Source organism: Globicephala melas, chromosome 3 (assembly GCF_963455315.2).
Source record: "Globicephala melas chromosome 3, mGloMel1.2, whole genome shotgun sequence".
In the NCBI taxonomy this organism is placed as follows: domain Eukaryota; kingdom Metazoa; phylum Chordata; class Mammalia; order Artiodactyla; family Delphinidae; genus Globicephala; species Globicephala melas.
The window spans coordinates 28,697,573-28,723,866 of NC_083316.1; positions in this window are offsets into that span (position 1 = coordinate 28,697,573).

Below are 26,294 nucleotides of genomic sequence, written 5' to 3' on the forward strand. Positions count from 1 at the left end.
TCTATATGGCTAACTTCTAGAATGTGCCTGATACGTCACAGGACCTCAGTGAAGATTAGTTGACTTGAATTCAAGTGTCACTCAGAGATGATAATGCCACATCTTTCCAGACATACACCTAATCACCTTTTTAAGAAAGCAACAAAAATATGATTAACTACCTTCCTCTCACCACTTTCCCCAGGACATTTGGTCATCTGTAAAAGGGTTTTCTTGGTGAGACAGCACTTGAAAATGCTAAAGAATTCTAGAGGGTTCATTATGTATTTGCCGTTATTTATGTGTAAAATAGAGAAACATGTTAGTTGTTCATACAAACTTGGATTTGATTAAACTGAAGGTATAGTCAAGATTTGTGGGGGAAATATATAGAATGATAAAATCTTAAAACTGTAAAGAATTTAAAAAGACACTTACTGGATTTCTGGAGAGATGTCCCTATTTTTGATTACTTGTGAAGACATGGGGTGGAGGAGGGGAGAGAAGGAAAACTAAAAAATACCCAAAACCAAGACCTTCAGTCAGTCTATAGTCAGAAACTTGAAATGTTAAGATGAACATAACCCATGGCACTGAATTGAGAATCATCATTATTAAGCAACATGTGATTTGCTGCTAGAAACAAAGCCAAACTGTTGGCTTCAAAGAAGGTAGGGAGTGTGTTCGTCCCTTTTCTGAAAACTGTACATCTATCCCTCTGCTAAATGGAGCCATCTTCAACCCAGCTGGGTGCCCCTTCCATATCTGTATAAAAATCTCAATCCCCAGAAATCAATGAAGTTGGATGTTACAAGACTGAGTAGTGGCACAATGAATCCTGGAACACATTCAATAAGAAAAGGCTACAGGGGAGAAAGGAAGAGCCCATGGAAGAAGGGCTTTCTAAAGATGATGAATTTTTGTGTTCTCTATTTTGAGTGCAGGAGAATAGACAGTGGGGGAAGAGAAGGTCCTAAATCAATACACAGAGCTCTATCAGTGGCATTCTTGTCAGGAGCTGATCTTGAACTAGGACATGTCATTCTGCCCTCCAGCTGTGGACCAGAAAACTTACAGCCCAGTACATATTGAGCAGGTCCAGGAACACACTGCACATGCTATGTGTTCACAAATATTGGGTCTAAGGAGATTTATTTTCATTCCTGGATGAATAAACATGAAAAATAAGTAGCATAGCTAGTGGAAAAAGTGCATAACAAGGGAACTGAAACATCACCTCAAAGACAATTTTAGAAAACTGTTTCTCACCCTCAACGGATGTAGAAAAAGGACGCTGTGGAAAAGGACAGGCAGCCATTCCGAGATAAAGGGATGAAAGAAGAAAAGGTGCTGGGTGAGATAAGGAGGGATTGTAGGGAAGCAAAAAAGGAATAGCATTAATAATAGCATTAATATGTCCACTGAAGGCGGTAAGAGGTAAAGCTGACACTATAAGAAACAGAATCAGACACTCCCTAAAATATAGAAGCTGTACACATTGTACTCCCTAAAAGGAATAAACATGGTAAGAGATGGTAGATACATAAAATGGGGAACAGAATCAAATCAGTGTTAATTTGTACTCATGAAAAAGAGAAGAGTTATCACCATGAGATACCACTACATACCCAATAGGACAACTAAAATGAGAGTAACAACACTGTATGGTAGTGGGGCTATAGGACAGCTGAAACTCACATGGCTGGTAGGGGTATTTTACACAACCACTTTGGAAAACTGTTGGTAGCTTCTTACCAGTTAAACCTATTCCCACCCTTTGACCTCAAAATTCTACCCCAGGTAATTAGTTATACAAAAGAAGTGAAAAATATGTCCACAACAGCCCTTACGAGAATATCAATAGCTCCAAACTGGAAATAGCCCAGGTATCCACAAATAGCAACATCAATAAACAAACTGCAGTGTATTCATATAATAGAATTCTACTCAGCAATGAGTGAAACGAATTACTGATATAAGCAATAACATGCACAAATCTCAAAAAACATTAGAAAAAAGTGAAAGAAGTCTCATACACAATATTGTAAGGTCCCATTTATATGATATGCAGAACAGGCAAAACTAATCTAAGGTGATGGAAATCAGATCAGTGGTTACTTCTGGTCGTTCGATTGCCTCGGAAAGAACATGAGGGAATTTTCTGGAATGATGGAAATGTTCTGTATCTTGATAGAGATGTGGGTTACTCAGATATTTGCATTTGGTAAAACTGCTAAAACTATACACTTTAGAATCTTTGTATTTTATCAGATGTAAATTACATCTCTAAAAAAAAGCATTCAAATTTTAAAAAATATATTTTAAAGAAGAAAATATTCTTTTCCATTGTAGGTTATTACAAAATATTGAATATATTTCCCTGTGCTATACAGTAAACCATTGTTATTTATCTATTTTACATTTACTAGTGTGTATCTGTTAATCCCGAACTCCTAATTTATTCCTATCCCCCGTTCCCCTTTGGTAACCATAAATTTGTTTTCTATGTCTGAGTCTGTTTTGTAAATAAGTTCATTTGTATCCTTTTTAAGACACAACATTGTAATTCAACTATACCTCAATTAAAAAAAAAGAGAAAGAGAATAAAGAAAATATAACCAAAGAAATATTCAAAATTATAAAAATTTTTTAAAAAACCTTCCCAGTGCTAATGCAAGATCTGACTCTGGAAATTGAATTGATTTGGCAAGTACTATGCAAAATCAGTAAAAAGAGCTCACACCTAGATACATTATGATAACATATTTGAATTAGAATGTAAAACCCATAAAATCCAGGAAGAGAAGCTGGTGACTGAGAGACAAAAATGTGGATGAGCTCAGATTTTTCTACCACATGACTAAATACGAAAGGCAAGAAAGATGGTGAGATAAGAATTCTATACCCAGACAAATCATTATGCTGAAATCTGACAGAAATTTGTTCATGCTAAGCAAGGGATTAAAAAAATATATATATGACCTACTTGCCCTACTTACAATAATTCTTGAAGACATCTTTTAGCTGCCTGAGAGAGGAATTAAAATAAGAAGTCAAAAGTAAGTAACTTGTGTTGTAAAATGACAATAGCTATGGACACAGAAATCAGATAACCATAGAACTGTCCAGGAATATAATGTAAATGATTACCTGCTGAGCAGGTAAAATAATTCATGAAAGAGAAGTCATGTAATATAAAATACCGACAGTAACTTGAATGAAAATATTAAATTATTCTTATAAATACTGAGAAAAGGGTTGGAAGGAAGTAAAAATGGATTAAACTTCTCATCTGTGAGGGGGTAATTCAATCACACCATTTCATTCTGAACTTGATTAGAAAATGGATGTTCCTGTCTTTGACCTTGGTAAGCATAAAGTATAGGTAGAAACGTTTTGAAAAATCTTAAGTGCAATCATTTGTAGAAATAAAAAAAGAATGACAGTCCTCTAAATTATTGGAAAAAAAGAATAGCAAAACCAAACCATAGTCCACATGGCAAAAAGATAGAGATAAGGATGCACAAAATATTGAAAAAAGTAAGATCAAATTAATATAATTTTAACTGTCATAACTGATGTAAATTTCCAAATGAGAGAAGAATACTTCTGAGGTCAAATGAATTTTAGAAATGCTCAAACTCAGTAGAATGTTTCTTTACTGCAGATCTCAGATGCTCAACACATTAATATAAATAATGAACCCCTGAGGGACAGGATTTCATTTGGAGCATTTCCCAAGTTTATTTTATTAGTTCTCACAGAATGTACTTTGAACTGTGTTAAACAAAGAGGCATTCTTCTTAAAATTGGTATTAAGAAGCTCACTGTTATCATTATTATTTACTAGAAATTATAATCAATATTGTAAGACATCAAATAGAAATTAGATGCAACTATTAGAAGGAGAAAAATTATCACTATTTACAGACACCATGATTACAAACTCTTATAATCAACTAAAAACTCATAATTAATTACAATGAGTTAAATAGATAGAAAGAAAATATACACACATTAGTATTTTTTCTATATTTCAGTAATATCAGAGAGAAGATATGGAAAAAAGATCCATTCATAATGAAAAACTAAAATTATAAAATGCATAAGAATAACCCTAACCCTCCTAAATGTGAGGGCCTATATGAAAAAATTTGTAAGGTTTTGACAAGAAATATAAAAGATAATTCAAATAAGTTCAATGCTTCCTGATGGGCTGACTCAATACGAAAGAGAATGCCATTTCTTCCACAACTGAACTATGAGTTTATCACATTCCCAATCAAATTACCAATGGGAAATTTTATGTGTGTGTGTGCGCATACGAGTGTGTGTGTATATGTAAACACACACATACACACATACACACATATACAAATATGTATTTACCCACATATATGTTATATATATGCATATACTCTTCAAACTTTTCAAAATCATTTTTGAATTTATCTAAGAGAACACACTGGCAAGAGTAGATTTTGAAAGTAAAAAGTGATCAGAGGGTACATGCCCTACCGGTTTAAATGTTTCATAAAACTCAAAACCAGTAGATACAGTGATGCTGTATCTTGGGTCAGTGATGCTGGCCCAAGAATGGACATGACAATAAACCTAAATAAATCATTTTGCTTTAGACAGTATGATGTGCATAAGAACGTAATATATACAGCTGAAGCACTGCTTTTCAAATGAAAAGGCATGAGTTACGCAGCACATTCCCTGCCCATCATCATTACCTCTCTCCTGGACCATGGCAGCAGCCTCCCCAAGGGTCCTCTGCTCATACTGTTGACCGCTGCTCCCCTCACCCCATGGCACATGCACACACACACACACACACACACACACCCGTGCTCTAAGCACAGAGCACATTTAGCATTTAGGTGACTGAACCTTCACACATACTGCTTCCTCTGCCCCAGTTCACATTGTCATTGTCACTTCATTCTCAGCTAGGAAGCTGCTTTCTTCCAGAAGCCTTCCCTTACCCCCAAACTCCAGATTAAGTGTCTCAAACACTCTGTACTTCCCTTGCATAGCTTACAATAAGCTATATTATTTATAAAATGGCCTGCGTTTTGTTTGTCTGTCTCCCTCATTAGGCTGTAAGCTCTGAGGAGGCAAAGTCATCTCTGTCTTGTTTTCTGTTTTATCCCTAGTATCTTGCTTAGTGCCTAAACACGTAACACTCTATAAGTACCTGTTGAATGAACAGCTAAAAAGTAATCACAAAGGAAACATGTGATAGACTTCGAGCCACAAAAATTTACAAATTTGTTTGTCAAAAATATTTCAACAGAATTAAAAGACAATCACCAAATCAGGGAAAATAGAACAAATATTGTAGAAAACAGATTGATATCCTCCAAATATTGAGAGTTCATTTTTAAAAATTAAGAAATTTTAAGAAAACAAAATAACCCAATCCAAAAATGGGCAGAAGACCTAAATAGATATTTCTCCAAAGAAGACATACAGATGGCCAAGAAGCACATGAAAAGCTGCTCAACATCACTAATTATTAGAGAAATGCAAATCAAAACTACAATGAGGTATCACCTCACACCAGTTAGAATGAGCATCATCAGAAAATCCAGAAACAACAAATGCTGGAGAGGGTGTGGAAAAAAGGGAACCCTCTTGCACTATTGGTGGGAATGTAAATTGATACAGCCACTATGGAGAACAGTACGGAGGTCCTTAAAAAACTAAAAATAGAATTACCATATGATCCAGCAATCCCACTACTGGGCATGTACCCAGAGAAAACCATACTTCAAAAAGACACATGCACCTCAATGTTCATTGCAGCACTATTTACAATAGCCAGGTCATGGAAGCAACCTAAATGCCCATCGACAGACGAATGGATAAAGAAGATGTGGTACATATACACAATGGAATATTACTCAGCCATAAAAAGGAACGAAATTGGGTCATTTGTAGAGACGTGGATGCATCTAGAGACTGTCATACAGAGTGAAGTAAGTCACAAAGAGAAAAACAAATATCGTATATTAATGCATGTTTGTGGAACCTAGAAAAATGGTACAGATGAACCGGTTTGCAGGGCAGAATTGAGACACAGATGTAGAGAACAAACGTATGGACACCAAGGGGGCAAAGCCACGCGGGGTGGTGGTGTGATGAATTGGGCGATTGGGACTGACATGTATACACTGATGTGTATAAAATTGATGACTAATAAGAATCTGCTGTATAAAAAAATAAATAAAATAAGATTCAAAAATTAAAAAAAAAAAAAAGAAATCACATTAGAAAAAGAAAAAAGAGAAGAAAAAAAGAAGGTCCCAATCACTGGCCACTTCGTAAAGTAGGCCTTCATGAATTACCATTGTGGGGAGAAATTGTTTTACACTTGAACATGTATTCATCAAGTTCTCACATACACAGTCTCCTGATTACTTTGGTGAGAATCCATAAGCATTGCTTATGCTCCCGTTGAAGATTTCCCTAAGCCACAAGCAACTTCTGTTTTAAAAGGAATCCACAACCTTTAAATTATTACATTTTGATCATGCCTTAGATTTCAAAGTATTCCCCGTGTACATTACTGATGTTCACCTTAACAACCTAACATAGGACATTTGGAGCCCATGTTACCGCAGTTCCTAAACCTATTTTAGTCTCTTACAGATTTTCGCTACTGGATTCTTACTACACATTTGTTCTCCAATGAAATTATGTCACTAATCACAATTATGTTTAAGAAATCAGAAATAAACGGAAAGAACCCAAATTAAATAGCGAATAATAATAAGCATCTAAACCTGACAGTTCCTTCTGGTGCACACACTGCAATCCAAGTCTGAAGCCCCCTCCACGTGGCCAAAAGAAGCCAAGCACTTTGCTTTCATTAATTGTTTGGCCTTCCAAGTGGGTCAGTGAGTCACAAACCCCATATCATTTCATTGCTCAGAAATGGAAACAGGCCGGCTTTATTAGGTTGGCTTTCAATCCTCGGTGCCTAGGGTCTGGTTCTTGCAGAGTCCAGTCTCTGGCCATTCAGGGCTTTGTCCAGTCTGAGGCCAGTCTGACAGGCTCTCTAACATCAGCGGGGAGCAGTGCTTTCCCCAGCAATGTGAGTTTTTGCGGCACATTAACTGCCCTCCCTCTTATGCTTGCCAGTGGTGCTGATATATTTCTGAGCTTTTCCATTTTCCTTGGCTTTACTAGAGGAAGAACAGGTACTTCTGCCTTCTCCTCATTTCTCAGAATTGCACACTGCCCAGCAGGCTCTGATTTGCCTGTGGCATCAAAGGTAAAGCAAATGGAGAAGGTATATTCAGCTGATCGCCGAGCTTCATCTCTCTTGAGTCTTCCTGAATACTTATCAGATCTGGGTACCAAAGGCTCATAACCCAGCTCCCCGGTTAAGTATTTGGGAAGAACAATGGCCTTGAAAGTGTGCCATTTGTGGTTGGGTGTACAAAGCACCAAGTCAACAAACTATCTGTTATCATTCCAGAGCCTTCCCTCCATGTGTGACGCACGGTTCAAACCATCCACATATGGGGGGTCACGGGAGAAAGAAACGAGCTTGTTCTGAGGACAAACTATAGACTATAAGTCATCCATTATCTTAGTCTATCCTCAATCCTGGAATAGGGCATTATCTTCATTATCTTATTCTTACAAATAAGGAGACTAACACTCGAAAGAAGTTAAGCAAACTTTCCATGAGTCACATACCTGCTCTGAGGCACAGCCTCAAAGCAGATTCAGCAGAAAGAAGGAATATGCTGCTTCTGTATCCAGAGAAGGTAACTTCTTTTATGGTTGCCAACCGGAAGTGCCATGGTGGTCTGCTGGTGCAAGAAGGAAGGGAAACGGTTGAACTGAGTGGCCCATACAAGGATTTCTGAGGACCTCACGAGCTTACTAATGCATGCTAAGCTCGCACTCAACACTTACTCCGTGCCCTTGGAATTTTGCCTCGCTGCCTGTACCTTTGTTGGCCTCCCCGTAAGCCATGAATTCTCTGATGAAAGTGATACTCCCATGAATCGGGTGCTTCCTTGGTGCCAAGTGTTTTTACATACTTCATCTTGTCTTATTTTCCCAACAACCCTGGAATGTAAGTTTTAGTGTCCTCACTGTACAGATGAGAAAGTAAGGCACAGGCAGGCAACTAACTTGCTCCACAGCCTTGTCCCTGAAAGGGTAGAGCTGACATTTGTGCTGAGTCTATCTGATTCTAGTGAAAGTTCTCATTGGCAAGACACACACGAGACTCTTACTCAGAGGGCAAGTTCCAGGTTCTTACAAGATCCTAATTCACTGATGTTTAGAAATAAGAGTAAGGGCTGGGCTTCCCTGGTGGTGCAGTGGTTGAGAGTCCGCCTGCCGATGCAGGGGACACGGGTTCGTGCCCCGGTCCGGTAAGATCCCACATGCCGCGGAGCGGCTGGGCCCGTGAGCCATGGCCGCTGAGCCTGCGCATCCGGAGCCTGTGCTTTGCAACGGGAGAGGCCACAACAGTGAGAGGTCCGCGTACCGCAACAACAACAACAACAACAAAAAAGAGTAAGGGCTTACTTTTGGCACCGAGGGCTTACTTTTAACTCAGCTGGATAACGACACGGCTTCCATACTTGTAATATTACACGTCAGCCGCAGAGGAAACTACTGCCACGTGTGATTGGAGGTCTTCACCTGCCCCAAATATGTTTCTCCCACCTAGCTGCTAGTAGTTCCCACCAGTACAGATATTAGGTTGAACCATTGCTATTAAACTGCAAATGCTGGGAGTGTTCACTTCTTGAACTATGGGGGCCTGAACGGCTGACCAAGTTCTTTAATACATTCTTAGGAACATTCCGTTCAAAGGAGGATGGTGTCTGACAGAGGAAAGCAGACAATAGAGTGTGAGTGGGGGCACAAAAATTGGGGGGCTTACATGGGGGCATCTTAGTGTGGTAGGTGGAGACAAAGGGGAATTCTTTCTGGAACAAAGTAAGGTGATAGTTCAGGAGAGATGAAATAAGGAAGTGAACGCATTTCTTAGGCCTTCCATGCTCTCCTGTGTGATCCACTAGAGGAGACATGCATATAATGGTCATTAGTGAGTGATGACCATGGACAAGCTGTGCCCTAGGTCAACACAGAAGATGGCACTGAGGCTCGGGGAATGCCGGGAGGAGCTTATACCACCAGCCTTCTGAAAGTGGGCATGTGTGGCAGCTTTGGGAGCTAAGGGAACCCCAACATCCCTAAGTCCCTGCAGAAGTCTGAGCCCAAGAAGGCTGAGACCCCAGGACTCTTATCCCGATACTTAATGACTCCATCTGGATTATTTGTAAACTCACCACAGAAAATACATGTCCACCAATACCCAGGGTGGGCATCTCATGTAATTGCATCTTCTCCTCTGTACTTGGCAGGTGAACCCTCCTCTGAAAATACTGCTGTGCATCCTCTAATAATACACTTGAGCTGAGATAGGAAGCTCCAGGTTCAATAAGGAATCAGTGCTGGTAGGACTGGGAGGTCCATAATAGAATGTAGGTTCTGGCTTCCCAGAGCACAGCATCTCATGTGAAATAACAAAAAAAGGACACCTAGCCTATATTTATATACATAGTGTATTTTTGCAAAGGTATAGGATATTTTTATAATAATATGAGTGATTGCCTTTGGGGGCACTGGGTAGCCATGGGACAGGAGAAGGAAGGCCTATTTTTTATTGAATATTCTTTCTTACCTTGAATTTTAAACCTTATACAAAAATAAATAAAAAATTTAAAAGTCACAGATATGAACAATGTTATGGTTTCAGCGATGTCCTTTGAAAAGTAAAATCAGGAAAGTTTCCTAAAAGAAAAAGAAAACTCTTCTGGTCAAACTCCAAATGAAGCAATGGCATCACCCCTATGGTCACATAGCTTCCATGACATTTTTCTGATCTTTGAATGACTTGGTTTTAAGACGTATCTACATTTGATACACATTCACTCACTTTCTGCTGAGTATTTAATCAAAGCCATCCAATAAAGGAGGAATTTACCTTACAGATTTGAAGATAAAATTAAAAAAGAATTATGCTGTTTGCAGAATTCTGGGCTATTTGGAGGATATTCAAAGGCCTGAAATGGCTTTCAAGCTTTCTGTAATTAATTGATGTTCCACTGAAATCTTCCTAACTTCAGTAAGATGATAGCCTAATGCAAATGCAACTATATTTCTTTGACTCCTTTGTAGTTTTGAATTTGGAAGTTAATATAACCATAGGAAATATCTGTCATGTATATCATTTTAAAATAACACGTTTATTGAAAGTCAAACAGTTGAATGAGCAGATTGACGATTTGATTAGGTAAATTCAACAATTCCCATGATTGCACATCAATCTGAATAGAAAGCTACCCTATGGCAACCGGAGCAAAAAAAATTGCCTTCTATTTAATTAAAATACATAACAAGCTAAAACTTCTAGAAGAGGAATTTTGCCACAATTACTGCCTTTATAGTCATTGCTGGAGAATTCATTAGTGGAGTTAAAGAAACTTTAATGAGCTTCTTTGTAAAAACCTCCATTCTGTTAAATTCATTGTCATTACCACCATTAGGAAGAGGGGAAGGTCTGTTACTTTCACGCTGATTATTGGAAAACCAAGTCACTTGAGAGAAGACTTTCCTGGAGCCGATATTCAGTAGAAGGTACAGAAGACAGCATGACCTCCTATGTTCACCAGACTTACTGAACTTCTAATAATACAACTCTAGGGAGACTCTTTAATATTTTTAAAGCAAAACTGTGATCACAACTGAATTAATGACTCCTTTTCGGTTAGTTTCTGAAGGCCAGCCTCAGATGACCTGGAGAGCTACTAGAATTTGCTGCAGGGCTTACTGAGTAACTTTGGTATTTTCCATCCTTTGAGAGGGGACAGGTAGGTGGGTACAACTACAGGAACTATGCATAGTGGGCAGAAGAGGCGGTGTGGAGAAGAGGGAGCATTTCCTCAAGTGTCCTCTAGTGTCAGCACCTTTGTCCAGCCAGCTCCCTTGGTGGGCATTTATCCTTCCACCTTGGCAGATGGCAGGCGGTTCAGATGCGAGGCCCTCCTGGAGGCGGCTGGATCATCCAACCTCTGAATTATGCCATTTCCCCAACAGTCCCACTCCTGGAAGCCCTGCTCAGTTGAAGTGCCCCCTAGTGGTACCTTTAGGTTTTTGCAGGAGAAACAAGTTTAATTCCGAAGTCACAGCTTCAGTGATATAGGAAAGACTGAAAAGGAGATCCATGGAAAGTGGTACAGCCAAGCTCTGCAACCAGATTCTTTTCAAAACCTGGCTTTGCGACTTACCAGCTGTGTGATTTTGGGTGAATGACTTAAACTATTTTTTTTTTGCCTCAGTTTCTTCTTTTATAAAATGGTAATAATAAGAACACTAACTAAAGGATGGGTAGGAGAAATAAAGGAGTTAAAACATGTGAAATTCTTAAAACAATGCCTTGATATATATAGTAAGTGCTCATTAAATGCTTGCTATTATGATGTTAGAGTTTATATGGAGAAACTGACCAACTGCAAAAGGCCACGTGTAAATGTCCAACAGCATGAAGGGCTCAGTTAATATAGCCCAAGAGTCAAAATACTGGGAAAAGAGATAAACTAGCAATGTGAATGTGACATTTCCAGCACTTACAAAAAGCACACTAATCAGAAACACCAAAACCCATCAGAACAGTCTTAACGAGACAGGATGAAATTTTTCTGGTTAGGAGGTAAAAACACAACAAACAGGAATTTCTCCTTGGACAGGAATTTGGTTTTTTCCCTGCTTAAATAGGTTAAGGCCAAAATCCCCCATGTTTTCAAATAACACTAAATGTTTTTCCATTTTGGTTCAAAACCAGTGGCCCAAGTCGAGACAGGGCAGGGGCAATGATCTGACAGGACTAGGTCTGGTATCACTTTCACTGGCCTTATCCATCTGAAAGCCATGCTGGCTCTACCCCCACATCCTGAATCCAACACTTCTTCTACCCACTGCTACCCCTTAACTGCCCCAGCATCACCTCTTGCCGGACTTCCTGACCAGCCTCCCAAGCTCTCCCTCTGCTTCCAGTCTACAATGCACTCTACACATAGGAGCCTGAGAGACCTCTAAAATGCAGTGTAAGACACATTACTCCCCTATTTAAAAGCTCCCAGTGATTTCCTTAAAGCACTTAATCCTAATTTCATGCATGACTTCGGGCCCTCAGGGCTGTTTTCCTGTCTGACTGTATCCCTTCCTCCCTAAGTGTCCAGCCACACCGGTCTCCTTTCTGTTTCCTGAACACGCCAAAACTTTCCCAACCTCAGGGCTTTTGCTCTTGCTGTTCCCTCTGCCTGGTTCTTTCTTCCCGATCTTTGTGTGGCTTTCTCTTCAACGCTGATGCACTAGCTCAAATGCCACCTCTTCAGAGAGGACAACTCCTGTAAACCTATTGAAGGCAGCCCTCATTGGTCTGATCCCTTTACCTCACTGCACTTTTCTTCATAGCACTAAGTGATTTTAGTTTATTTATCTGTTTCTTAGTATGGCTATCTGTTTCCTCTCACTGCAATGTAAACTTCAGATGAACAAGAACATCATCACTTTATCCTGTAACGGTCCCGGGCACAGAGCAGACCCTCTATAAATATTAGTTGAGCGAATAACAATTGCTGTTGCCCATGATGCTTGGCTAAGAGCAGACCTTTGCCTATCCTTTCCTCTGCAACCTCCTTAACACCTTCTCATCTCCTAATCCTGCAATCTCAGCACTCCAGAAAAGTGGAGTGGTCCATCCTCCCCCCTCCCCCCACATCTAGCACAAGAACTTGGTTACTTTTGGGTATTCATACGACCTTCTGAGAAGGGTTGGCGTCTTAGACTTAACCGGACCCTGGATAATTATTCTCAGATTGATTCTAGAATCACCTTCCATAACCTAAGTTCTTCTCTATTGAGTGTGACTTGTAACTGGCTCTTTCCAAACCCAGATTCATGACTCCTTTAGCCCGGTCTGATGCTGGTGGCCTCTGCAACACAAATGATTTCCTGAGACCGAGAGAGTTTTACACAACCTAGTTAGTTCTTGGCCAATTCACCTAATAAAGTCTACCCAATAACAGAGAATACTGCTGTAATTATATTTTTAATAAGGGTGTGAACGGGAATGGAGTCATTTGGCTTTAAAATGGCTGAGACAGAAAGCAAGCGTTAGGTGACTAAATACCAACATGGCAACTGGGAAATCTAACACATGGACGGCAGGGAGGCTTAACCTTTATCTTCCAAGCTTCTGGCAACTTGATTTCCAAACTGCACATACAGAAATTTTAGTCATGAGGCCATGCAGGGCCACTCTGAATATGGAGTTAGTTTATATAGGTAGAAACCTCAATTTTATGCTAGAAATCCTGCTTCCAAAGAGTAGACTGATGAAGTTGCTACCCAATGAAAATACGGTTTGAATGCTTCTCTGGGGTCCATGACACTTAAAACAAGGCAGAAGAAGAAATAAATCATGAAGATTTGGACCTTAGCTGAGAAGTAAGGTCAGCTTTTAGCGGAGATCACCTGGAGAACTGTAGATAAATACGAAACCCAGGCTCCATGCTCAGAATCTTGATTTAATGGGTTTAGGGATGGGGCCCGGGCAGCCTTATTTTTTAAAGCTCCTAAGGTGATTCTCGTGTGCAGTCAGTGTCAAGGACCACTGTTTTACAGGCTTGCTTTTTGCTATAGCTAAAGAGATTGGAAATTGTTTTTAAATCAGTAATGGATTTCAAGACAGAGAAAGAGAAAAGAAAATAACCATTTTGGAATGGCACAAAACTGCCCTATCCTCATGTCCTAAGGAGGATGCAATGCTAAGACTCTAGCTCTGTTCCATCACCCTTCATAAAGACCTCCCAGCCTCACCATTGGCAGTAAACCCAGAAGTTAAGACGTACATGGAATTCTTTAAAAAGGCAGCTTGTAAAAATTGCTGGGCTTTCTTCTCTTTTTTTAGGTGTGTAACAAAACCCATCATCCTTTCAGTGAACAGAAGCTTCAGAGAAGAGAAATCAGAACAGCCTGAAAGCTCTGGGACTACAGAGACTTCACTTCCCACAGGTAAGAGTGGGTAAGATTGACCACTTTTTCACTTGAATTCCAAGATGATAGGGCTGCGGCTCCTGGGACCACTGCAGCTACCTGCGGGCCGCTGACACTTATAATCACAGTGTTGCCAGCTGGGGCAGACTAGTCATCCTTCACCTACTGATCTGTAACATTCATTCATTGAAGAAATAACATGGCTAAGTACAGAGTTTTCTAACAGCAGCAGGAGATGGGGCACACACGCCTTAAGAAACGGGGAATTCAGTGGCTGAGAATCCTCATTTCATTCTGTTGCCAGCAAGCCTCAAGGCCCAAGGCAAGTAATTAAACTCCATTTCCCAATTTGTAAAGTTGGAAAGGTGAAGCAAGGTTACAGACTGTTAAAAAATAGCTACTGTGGGCGCTAATGGGCATGATAACGAAGCCCTTTGCAATGACTACACAAAGCCTGGTGGATACAAAGAGCTATGAGATACCCATCGCCTCACACTTAGCCAGGGTTGACTAAAGGGCACCCCTAAAGCACACAGCGTACAGGAGTGGGCAGTTGGCTACACCATTCAGCCACGACATCCAAGTCGACAGAATCACTACAAACAATTGTCTGTGAATTAAAAAGACTGCATTCGTGTATATAAAACTCCTACAAAATAAAGACCATACATCTTAATTGTCCATTTCATTCCCTTGAAAATATTACCCTTTTAATTTTATTGTCCATGATGACAAGACAAAGACTTTGTGTTTTTGTTAGGTCACTTTCAACTCTGGCTTCATGTTAGAATATTCTGGGGAATTACAAACAACAAACAACAATAACACTGGCACCCAGGCCCCATTCTTAAATGAAAATTCTGGAATGGGCTGGAAACCTCAATAACTTTTAAAAGCTTCCCTGGTGATTCCAACTGTCCTTTTTCACATCACTAAACACTCCAGGCACATTTTCATCGCCAGGCCAGGTGTGCTCATCTCCTTACTTGGAGTGCCTTCCTCCCACCATCCCCTACCCCCAGTGTCCATTGGTCTACAGCCCAGCCTTACACCCTTCAATGTCCATCTCTTACCTTGTTTTTCTCAATGTACTTTAGGGCTTGGGGGCACAATGCCCTCTGGAATCTCCGAACTCTAACTGTCCGTTTCTAAGCGTCCAGGTAACACTTAGAAAATTTCATCTTACATTGCTCCTGGTATTTCATGTTTATGTCCATGTTCCCAGCGAGATAACATGCTCCCCCAGTGCAAGGACCTTGTTTTAAGATTTTTAAATTTTCCCCATGGAGCCTGGCACAGACCACTTGGCTTAGAAGATGCCAAAAAATACATATTACTGTTGCGGTAGATACACTAAAGTTCGCTCCTGTCAGCTTCTTACTGCTATTTCCCCCCAAGATTTAGATTTGGAGTGGAAACAAATGCCATTCGTATATCTCAAAGAGCATCTTGTACAGGCATACCTCATTTTATTGGTCTTCGCTTTATTGCACTTTGCAGATATTTTGGGTTTCTTTTTTCTTTTTTTACAAATTGCGTTGTCAGATGGTGGTTAGCATGTTTTAGTGATAAAGTATTTTTTAACTAAAATATGTACAGTGCTTTTTAGACATAATGCTACTGCACACTTAATAGACTACAGTAGAGCGTAAACATAACTTTTATATGGACTAGGACACCAAAAATTTTGTGACTCATTTTATTGCAATATTTGCTTTATTGCAGTGGTCTGGAACCAAACCAGCAATATCTCCTAGGTCTGCCTGTATACCCTGTAGAAAGTTGCAGAAGGGAAATTCTTCCCTGTAGCAAATGTCTACAGTCCATAGCCAATCATTTTATTGTACATTTCTCCATTAGCATCTTCTATGGCATTATCTCATCAACTGATCTTTCTACAAGATTGTTGGGGGAATGAGGGTGAGGGTAACATACAAACCAGTAGACAAAAGTCAAATCCAGGCCTCTGACACCCCAGACCGGAGGCTTCCCCTAACAACCCCAGAATCTGCACGTTCTTCCCTTTGGAATACATCAAACCAATCATATCTTCACTGCATTGACATATTCAAGGCCACCTTAGCTAGTGGACAAGAGGAGAAGTCAAAATGGCCTTCTGTGATGTCCTTGGAACAGCCCTTCTGGAAACTTGGACTGCATCTTGTTCAAGCTGTTTTAAGCGAAAGCACAGAGAGGGGGAAACATTTATCACCCCAATGAGATAATTTATTTAATGATCTTCGCACACGGACATGAAACCCTGGCTGTCTGTCAGGCTGATTTTACAAAGTCTCGGAATGACAAAAACATTGTCCTAGGAAATGATTTTATGGTAAAAGTATATCCAGGTTCAAAATGACCCTTTGGTCATAGAATGCTTGAAAGCTTCAGATTTGCCTGGGTAAGGGAACGGACCCTGGTGATGAAAGTAACCACTGGGTCTATTTCATCAAATCCCGTAGTGGCATGAGGTAGTGGGCTTTGAATGATCACCCACTCAGCAGACTAATGAGGGTGAGGGAGGACACAGAGGGACCTCTTTTTCTCTTGTCTACTGTTTCACCGAGAAACTGTATTAAGGGATAGACATGCGAAGAAGCCTTAGCCAAGAATAAAGGGAAAGTTATGCTAAGAAGAAGGAGGAAAAATTTCCTATCCTATCTCTGTCAACTGATTCGTCTATAGCAGTGCCGTTTGATGGAAATATAATGCGAGTCGCATATGTGATTTAAAATTTTCTACTAACCACATTAAAACAAATTGAAAGGAAACAGGGAAAATTAATTTTAATAATATATTTCAACTAAACCCCTACAGCTAAAACACTACCATTCTAACATACAGTCAGTATAAAAACTAATGAGATAGACATGTATTTTTTGGTACGGGTTTTACGGCACATCTCAGCTTGCACGAGTCAGTCACATTTCAAGGGGTCAGTCGCCACATGGGGCTAGTGCTACCGTGCTACACAGTGCAGGTTTAGACATGCTGACTGGAAACTGGGACATCAAATAGAAATTACTGGCAGCATTTAGCTACCTAATAGACTTGATATTTTCTTTCTGCTAGCTCTTTCGCTATCCCCTAGAAGAGATGATCTCAAAGGCCACATGCTGTGTTAGCAAAAAGTTTGGCAAACTTTCTGCAAAACAGACTGTGGGATTCAAATACCAGCTTTATAGCCTTGGACTAGCTGCTTACCCTCTATAAGTCTCAGTTTCTTCAACTATTAAATCAAGACAGAGTAGCTAACTCACCAGAATGCTGAGAAGATTAAATAAACTAGGCAGAAAGTACACAGAACAGCCTAGAATAGCATAATAGGCAGTCAAACAGTGATTTCTCCTTTATAAAACTCAACTTGATTTCTAAGGGGCTATTGCATTGTATTTGAGGCTCTACTGTTTCATTTATTCACTTCCAGAACTCTCCCTCAAGGTTTCTTCTGCTAAGGCAGCCTTTCCCCAGATTTTCATGGGGCTGGCTTCCTCTTACTCTGCAGGTTTAAGTTTAAGGGTGACCTTCTTATGGAAGCCTTCTCTGGCTGCCCTATTTAAAGTTGCCCCCAAGCCCTGTTACTCTCTGAGCCCCCAGCCTCTCTTTACTTTCTTTATGGCATTTATCAATATCTGAAATTATCTGATTTATATATTTGTTCACCTGTCTCTTATACATCTCTCTAGCATAGCCGCTTTACAAGAGCTAGGGCCTTGTCTGTCTTATTCAGAGTTCAGCAAGTATTTGTGGAATAAATGAATGAATGAAAGAATGCTTGACACACGGAGGCAAATATAAATAAACAGTGTCCTGATTCTAAAGGTAATGGAGAATGAAAATTCCAGAGCTCTTTTTTTTTTTTTCAGAGCTCTTTCTGACCTAAACGAATTGCTCAGGAAGTCAGTGGCCGAGAGCCAGCCTCCCCTGCTGGGGGTGAGTGTTGTCTTTCTTGAGTCTAACAGCTGGGCTGGGGAAGGGACAGGAAAATTATTCTCCACAGGTGATTTTATCGCTACCTGTTGATGTGTATCACATGCAAAGTGTACGTTCACGCCACTTAAGTCATCCAAAGGATTTGGTTATTCCTGCCCTTCGAAAGAAGAACTAGGTTGGGATCCAGTTAGCATGATGAAACTTTCTGACTGCAGGGAGTCTGGAACAAGAGTGGGTGTCAAAGTCAGACAGACCTGGGCTTGTATCCTGATTCTGCCTTTTACCAGCTATGCAGACTGGGCAAGTCATGTAAATTTCTCTAACCCTCAGTTTCCATATCTGTAAAGCTTTAAGTGCTAATCCAGACCCTGCGATGTTACTGTGAGAATTAATTGAAGGAATGTAGGAAAGTGCTTAGTACACCTTGAAGACTCAGTGAATAGTAGGTATCAATATTGTCATCTTTGCATTCAAGAATGCTTTGCCGGAATATACTGATAGATCTTTGGAATGGCTACTTAGAAGGGATACATTTTCCTTTTAAGATCCTGATAGTTCTTTCCCCCATTTCTACGTCATTCAATTCTTGCAGCTGAGGGGCCAGAACCACGGAGAGAGACAGAGGGTATTAGCTGGGTTGATTAAATCTGTGCCGAGCTGAGAAAGATGGAAATGGAGACATTTCTCTTTACAGAGACAGTGTGTGGCGTATCTGGAGACGGAGGCAGCCATCAGACTTCTCCAGTTTCCATACCGAGATGCTTGTAGCCACAGGCACAGATCTAGCTGTTTTGTATTCAAGATTATGGGCCAAAAGAGAATTCAGAGAAAGGGTCAAGGATCCACTCCAGTCTGGACACATTTCACTTGCTGGCAGCACAGAACGCTCTGCTTGACAAAGGCGAAGCAATAAACCCAACATTGTATTCTGAACCCACCATTCATCTTTCAGAATAACTCGACCAGGACTGATTTTACTCATTCTTCTGCTGACGTAAGCCCTATAGGAGACAGTAAACTGTTCTAAAAAAGCGGGAGTCTATGTACCACTAACTTATAACCTCACATTAATATCAATACTAGCAGTCTCTCATTGACTCTAGACTAGGCATTTCCAGTTTTTATTTTTCATTTTCCTAACAACTGTGCAAGAAAGCAGTATTGCTCCCCATTTCACCAATAGGAAAAGTGAGACTCAGAGAAGTTCAGTGACTTGCCTGAACTGTGAGAGCCAAGATTTGAAGCCCGGTTTGTTGGGCTCCAAAGCTCCCTGTGTCCTCTGCTACACCTTGCTGGCATTGCCAATGGAAGACCCAGGTCCCACGAGGCATGAGTCCCTAGTACCTTAAAGGAAAAGTGCAGAGGTCCCAAAGAAGACCATTACTATTCCTACTATGCATCGGGGAGCAAATAGCACTTCGTTTCAAAACCAAGCCTTGGTCTCACTGTCTGACATCCAGCTAGGGGACAAGAAGAGCTCTTTTTTTGAGACAGCGACCCTCTGTAGGTGTTCTCCAGTGCTGTTTGTAGGAGTGAAAACTCCAGGGCTCAGGATTATGACCTTAGGAAAGTCATTACAAGAGTTTGTAAGGAGGATTCCCCACAAGGCAGAGACTGGTGAAGCCCTTGGGAAACAGCGTCCCGGGAGCTCACTCAGGAAAGGAAGGCTCTTCCTTCAGCAGCACGGCTGACTCCGGACCCCCAGGGAAGCCTGCCAGATTACTCCCACAGCCAGCCCAGCTGCCTGCAGAGGTTTGGCTGGAAGGTTGATGCAGGCCCTTGAAAGGAAGGCAAGGGATGTTCACTTGGGGTTCAGGCAGGGTCTTCAGGGGATGTCCAAAAACCCCCAGGGATCGCTTTCAAAACTTTATGTACATTGCATAAGAATATTCCCCCTCCCCACCCGCTGCTCCTTTGGGAGAGGACTCATATCTAATTCTCAAAAGGACTTATGAGCCCCAATTTTTAAGAACCACTGAAATTTAAAATTTCATCAGCTTCTTTCTTACACTATTCTGCAGCACTTTTGCCCCACTAATTTTACATATATTCATATATAAGTAATGATATATATATAAATATAGTAGATGTGTATGTATACACACATTTAGGGCAATATATATATTGCATTAAATGTTGCACACACATATGCACACATACAATGTTAGTGGTATATATATATATATATACATCGCCCTAAATGTTGCAAGGAAAAATGAGGCCCAGAGACCATAAGTGTCTTGCCCAAGTTTGCACAGCCAGAGGCAGAGGTGGGATTAGCAACACTCCCCCGACCAAGAAGCATGAAACTCGGGTGGGAAATCTTTGCCAACCGAGTTGATGAATGAAAACAAACGAATCCCTCCAGATTAATAATACTGTTTTGCAACCATTTTCAAGGCCAGTCATCGAAAATCCTAAATTGCTTGTTATTAGGGCAACGTGGCTGCTTGCCCAGGACACAGGTAGAGGCCACTAAAAGGATTTTCTCCCACTCAAAGAGCTGGAACTCCAGCCCTCGCTGCGGCAGCGCTCTGGCTCCCCAGTTACCTGAGTTTGCCTGACTTCCCCTCCTCTCCGCTCTCCTCTCCTCTCTGGTCCTCTTCCCTCCAGCGGCTCCCGCAGCTGCCTCTGCAGCTGAAATTCCTTTGCTGAGGTCGGGCCGCCTCCCTTCGGCTGGGCTCCGGATGACAGCCAGGAGGCTGCTTACCTGCCACTACTCCCACTGCCTTTTTTTGGTGCGGAGGGAGCCACGCCTTTCGGGTGAGCACAGGTACCGCTCAACTTTGCACGCCGGATACCCGGGACGTGGCGCGTGCTGGTGCTGCTGGTAGAATCCTCAAGCCCGCCGTCGGCGCATCACCTGCCTGAACCCCTTCCCCCTCCCCGCTAGTTTTTTTGTTTTCAATTTGATGTAAATAATGTACCTTCTGAGAATCCCACAGTCACGCCGAAACTCATTCTTAAGGGTGCTTCTGAAGATGCCTTTATAAAGACTAATGCGTGCAGTTGTAAAAGCGGCAGGGGTGGGGGGCGGATAGAGTATTTTTAGCTCCTCTGAGAGGGGACCTCCCTGCTGTCAGAGCCCCGGTTCTCCGCCAGGCTGCCGCCGGGCGGTTCCGCCGGGTTTCTGGCGTTTTCCGGAGCAGCCCGCGCTCGCCTCCCCGCACGCGGCCTCGAATCCGCGGCCCCGGCGCCGCCCGCACCATCCCCCGTCACCCCTGGGCTCTCGGTTCAGCCCGCGATGGGTACTCACTTTTGCCGGGGAGCAAAGTCTGCCATCTCAGTCCGTGAGCACTTCCTGTAAAAGGACGTGGAGATCCATCGTGTGTAAAGCTGTTTCAGGAACAGCCGGTAAAATCCAGAAAGAGGGAGAGGAGCGAGTTAGACCCAAATGGAAGGGGGCGGGCGGGCGGGAAGTCCAGCCCAACCGGGGGGTGTCCCGGGATCTCAGCCTTGGCTCCCCCAGCCCGGAGGCTCTGGGAGAAGAAGCCCAACAAGTGCACTTGTTCACTCTTTCTTCATTAGAGGAGGAGTCAGGGTTGCAACATTTCTGTTCCTTGCTGGAGGCGAAACAGTGATTTTCTTCAGCCTGCAAAACGTCCAGAGCCAGCCAGCTTTGCCAGGTGAGGAAGGAAGCTGGGGAAGCCGAAATGCAGCAAAGACGTGGAGAAGAAAGAACGGATTCTCTCCAGATGGGTTTTGCACGAGCAAGACCACACGTCTTCCACTGAGACTGCAACAGAAAAATAGACGGACAAAACAATAATAAAAATGTCTTCATGAATGGCATGACCTCAAAGATGGTATTTCTCCTGGCAGCCAAGATGTGGGGTGGCTTCTTGTCAAATTTCTTTCCTTATTTCTGAACAGCACTGAACGGCAGCTTGACAGCATTGGAGGGGGGCTCCAGAGATTTGAATCTCACCTTCCCTGAGAAGAAGAAGGGGTCAGGGTGAAAGGGGCAAAAGAAAACAGTCAGTGACACGAGGAGGTGAGAGAGCAGGTTTTGCTTTCTTTTTTGATAGCCCAAAGCCCAAACTTCCGGGGCGCGCGGTGTTTATTCTCCGCCACATGAGTATAACACAGAAACACTGGTGGTGCTGAAATAATCCACGCTTTTGTTGTTTTCCACAAATATAAAATGTATCTTTTCTAATATCTTTTCTGATGTGGGTCTGACTTTTAAATTTTTTGGGTAATAGCCAAACCATGCAGAACCACCACCTTTTCTCTGGCCAAAGAAAAAAAAGTACTGAAACCAAAGTAGTAGCTGCCTGAATTAAACAATTATCCCTCAATTAGTAAGTTGCTAGTGTCCATTTGATGCTATTAAGTACTATTGCATCTGATTGTTTCATAACCCAGAGGGGCACCATGGAGATATTTTAAGCAGAGACTATAAAGTTTCAACAAAAAAGTTATTGGAATGCTGGGCTTTTCCCTTTTGAGTGATTGCCACTCTGGAATAACGAGCAAACGACATTCGGTAGCAGCCACTTGCCAAGTCTCTGGAAGCCACTGACTATTCCAGGACACTTTGGTGATCCTTTTGGACTGGAAGCCCAGAGGCACCTGCACAGGCATGACCACCTGATGCTTCCTGTTCAGTAACATGACCGTGGACAATTAAATTGTAGACCCCATCTTGTTCTCTCAGCAGAAGGGAGATGCCTCTTTCTTGCATACTTACCTTTGCTTATGGGTGGCCACAAAGGTATGCAACCTCTATTTACTTTCAAAACCACTGGGGGACATGAGATCATCAATGGCAAGAATATTTCTACGTGACCTTTGCAAAGCAAGGGATCGTCAGTTTTTTGGAGTTGTTCTAGTCAGACAATTTTCATAGTTGGTGAATAAACCTTGCGCTAGTAACTCTCGACTGTCAGCTCTTGGAAGGTAGGACCCTCGCTCTTCCTTCTTGTGGTTCCCAGTTAGCTGCAGGCAGCTCAGCTCATCGGTGCTCATCCGTGCTCCTGGCTTCCAGATTGACAGATTGGTTGTTGAGTGACTAATCCACATCTCACTGGGAGAGAAGGGCAAAGGCTCGCTTTCCGCTCTATTGTGCAGCACACAGGCACCATCCATGAACCACCAGCATTAACTCTCAGTGAATGAATCACCTTACCCTGGCTTTACTGAGATAATGAAGGAAGTCCGCGGTTAACCTCAACTTCTTTCCTAACTGCCTCCTGCCTCCTTCTCTAAGCACTAACATGCCCCACCCCTTTACATGTGTTCCCTTCTTGCATGTCTCTGTCTTGTCACTGTCTCAGTTGGTGTGTTCCTCCTTTTTTCCAAGCTACTTCTCCAGGTGAGTCCTAGACCCCAGCCCTGCCTGCTGCCTCCAAGACTTTAATCCATGGCTGATGCAGAGGAAAGAGCTCAGCTGTTGGCATGGGTTTGGGTCTTTAGTATTTACATGGCTTCCCTAAGCTTCACTTGCCTCATTGAAAATCAGATGTGGTGATATATGCCTCAAAACTAACAATGGTAATTCTTAATCACCAGTAAAAGGAGTCATAATGGTGATAACATATGTAAAATGCCTGACAAATAGCAGAAAATCTAGAATCATTAAGTTCTTTTTCTCCCCCTTCCTTTTCTCCCTATCTTCCTCTCAGAGTTAATGTTTTCTGCCCCATCGGCTTCTTCTGCAGCCAACAACATCCTTGAATCTTCCTTGACCCTGCTGACTCTTTCGGTGGCTTTATGATTTAACTCACTCCATTCTTCATCTGTCACACTTAGTGGAAGAATGATCTACACTCAGCTCCCCTGACTCACTAAGCTCTCAGTGCCTTCCCTCAGCAGTTCTTAACTTTGGCTGCACACCTGGTCATCTGAGGAGGGTTTCAAACATACCATATATGGGTGGTCCTTGCAGAACTTGTAATTCAGGAGGTTTAAGGTGGGGCTCTGATTTCTCTGTTTCTACAAAGATGCACAGGCAGGATAGACAAAGGCTGCCCTAATCCCCTCTGCACCACAGCTCCCACCACTACTATTCATCAGCTGCTGTCTTTCCCTGGGCTGCGCCATCCCAAGCCTCGTGGCACCCCTTCTCTCCCTCCTCTTGAAATTCTCCTTCCTTGGCTCTCAGGCCCCGTCCTCCCTTGGTTCTCCTCTGTCTGTCTGGATCACTCCCCTATTGCCTTTTGCCATGGCCCCTCTTCTTTCTCCTCCTTCCTGAATGGGAACAGTTTTGTCTTTGGTCTTTTATCACATGCTGTCCTTCTTTCATCTGATCCCACCCCCAGAGGTGATCACCATTAACTTCTTGGTGTGTATCTATCCTTTATCCTACATGCATATAGTCATGTCTCTATATGCTCATGCTTCTATTTTTTAAGCTAAAAATGGAATAATTTCTGTGACTTGTCTTGTGTCATACAATTATATATTCTAGGCTACTAGTTACAGACTTAACCCATTCTTTTTTTAAATTTATTTTTATTGATTTATTTTTAAACATCTTTATTTGGGTGTAATTGCTTTACAATGGTGTGTTAGTTTCTGCTGTATAACAGAGTGAATCAGCTATACATATACATATATCCCCATATCCCCTCCCTCTTGCATCTCCCTCCCACCCTCCCTATCCCACCCCTCTAGGTGGTCACAAAGCACCAAGCTGATCTCCCTATGCTATGCGCCTGCTTCCCACTAGCTAGCTATCTTACATTTTAACCCATTCTTTTTAATGGCTGCCTATTTTGTAATTTATTCTGCCATTCCTCCTTTGTTAGATCTTTGGTAACTTTAATTTTTTATTGTAAAAAGTACTGTCATTATTATCTTTGCCTGTACCTTAGGATAGATACTTAGAAATGGCATTGTTAGGTCAAAGGGAATGAAAACTAAAATTTTGCTATATCACTGCCAGATTGCTCTCCAAAAAATGTTGTAGAAGAAAGTCCTAGAAATGAGAGTACTGGGGAGGAACGTTTAAAATTTTCATACGTACCTTTAAATTCTTCCCAAAATATTTATCAATACACATGTCTACCAATATACACTCCTAACAAGGATGTTTTCTCACATGCTTGCCAGCACTGAATCTTATCAATATAGTTTTCGTTAGTTCAATAAGCAAACTATCCTGTCTTAGTATTGTTCTAATTCACAATCCCCCGACTTCCAGTGAGGGTGAATTCATATGCTTATTATCCTTTGAGCTGTTTTCTCTTATGTTGTGGCTTTTCATTCCTACTCCTATTTTTCTTCTGGTAAGTTTGTTTTTCTAAAAAAAATAATTTTTCTGTACTGTTGTATATATTAACACTTTGTTAAATATATTGTAAACATTTCTCGGTATCTGTCGTGTTTCCCTTGATTTTATTTATGGGCTGTTTTACTGCACAAAAGTTTTAAATTTTCATCCAGTCGAATCTGTCAATTATATTCTATTAAGTCTCTGAGTTTTCTCTGTTGCTTCTTTGCTTCTAATACTGTTAAAAGTTTTTTTTTTTAAAGATCTTTATCCTAGGAATGGTTTTAAAATATTACATGAAGTAGCAAATTAAATTAATTGCTTCTGAATATATAGTCAATTATCCTATTACCTTTTATTGAAAAATTCACAATTGCCCCACTTATTTCTAGTGTCAAATATTATATATTACATTTCCATGTATATTTATTTCTATTCTGGACTATACTCTGTTTTGTTTGGTATGATGATTTACATGCCAATAATGCACAGTTTTGATAACCATATTGTAAAAATAGTATAGTATAACACCCATTACATTAGTGCAAGTAATTGATCAGTCTTTCCTTTTAAAATATGCTTGATAAATGTGATATATTTATTTTCCCATAAAATTTTAGAATCAATTTGTCCAAATTAAAAAAAAATGGTTTTACATTACCTTTATATATTTATTTGGGAAAATTAGCTGTCATTAAGGCATTAAATCTTCCTCTCCAGGAAATATGTTTACTTTAAAGAAATCTTTAAAATGTATCCTTCAATTTTAAAATTTAATCTTATAATGTCACTTTATAATCTTATTGCACAAAATTTACTTAATCATACCGTATGATGAACAGTTAGGTTATTCCCCAATTTTTACTCTTAAAAAAATGCTGCAGTGAACATATTTGTGGAAAGAGATTTTGTTTTGGGAGGACTTATTTCCTTAGTCTAAAATCCCAGTGAGACATACTTAGGTCAAACCACATGCACATTTTTATGGCCCTTGAGCTATAAAAGCTTATTTATTTCTGACGGCTTCAACTCTAAATATTCCCTCCATCACACTCTACATCCA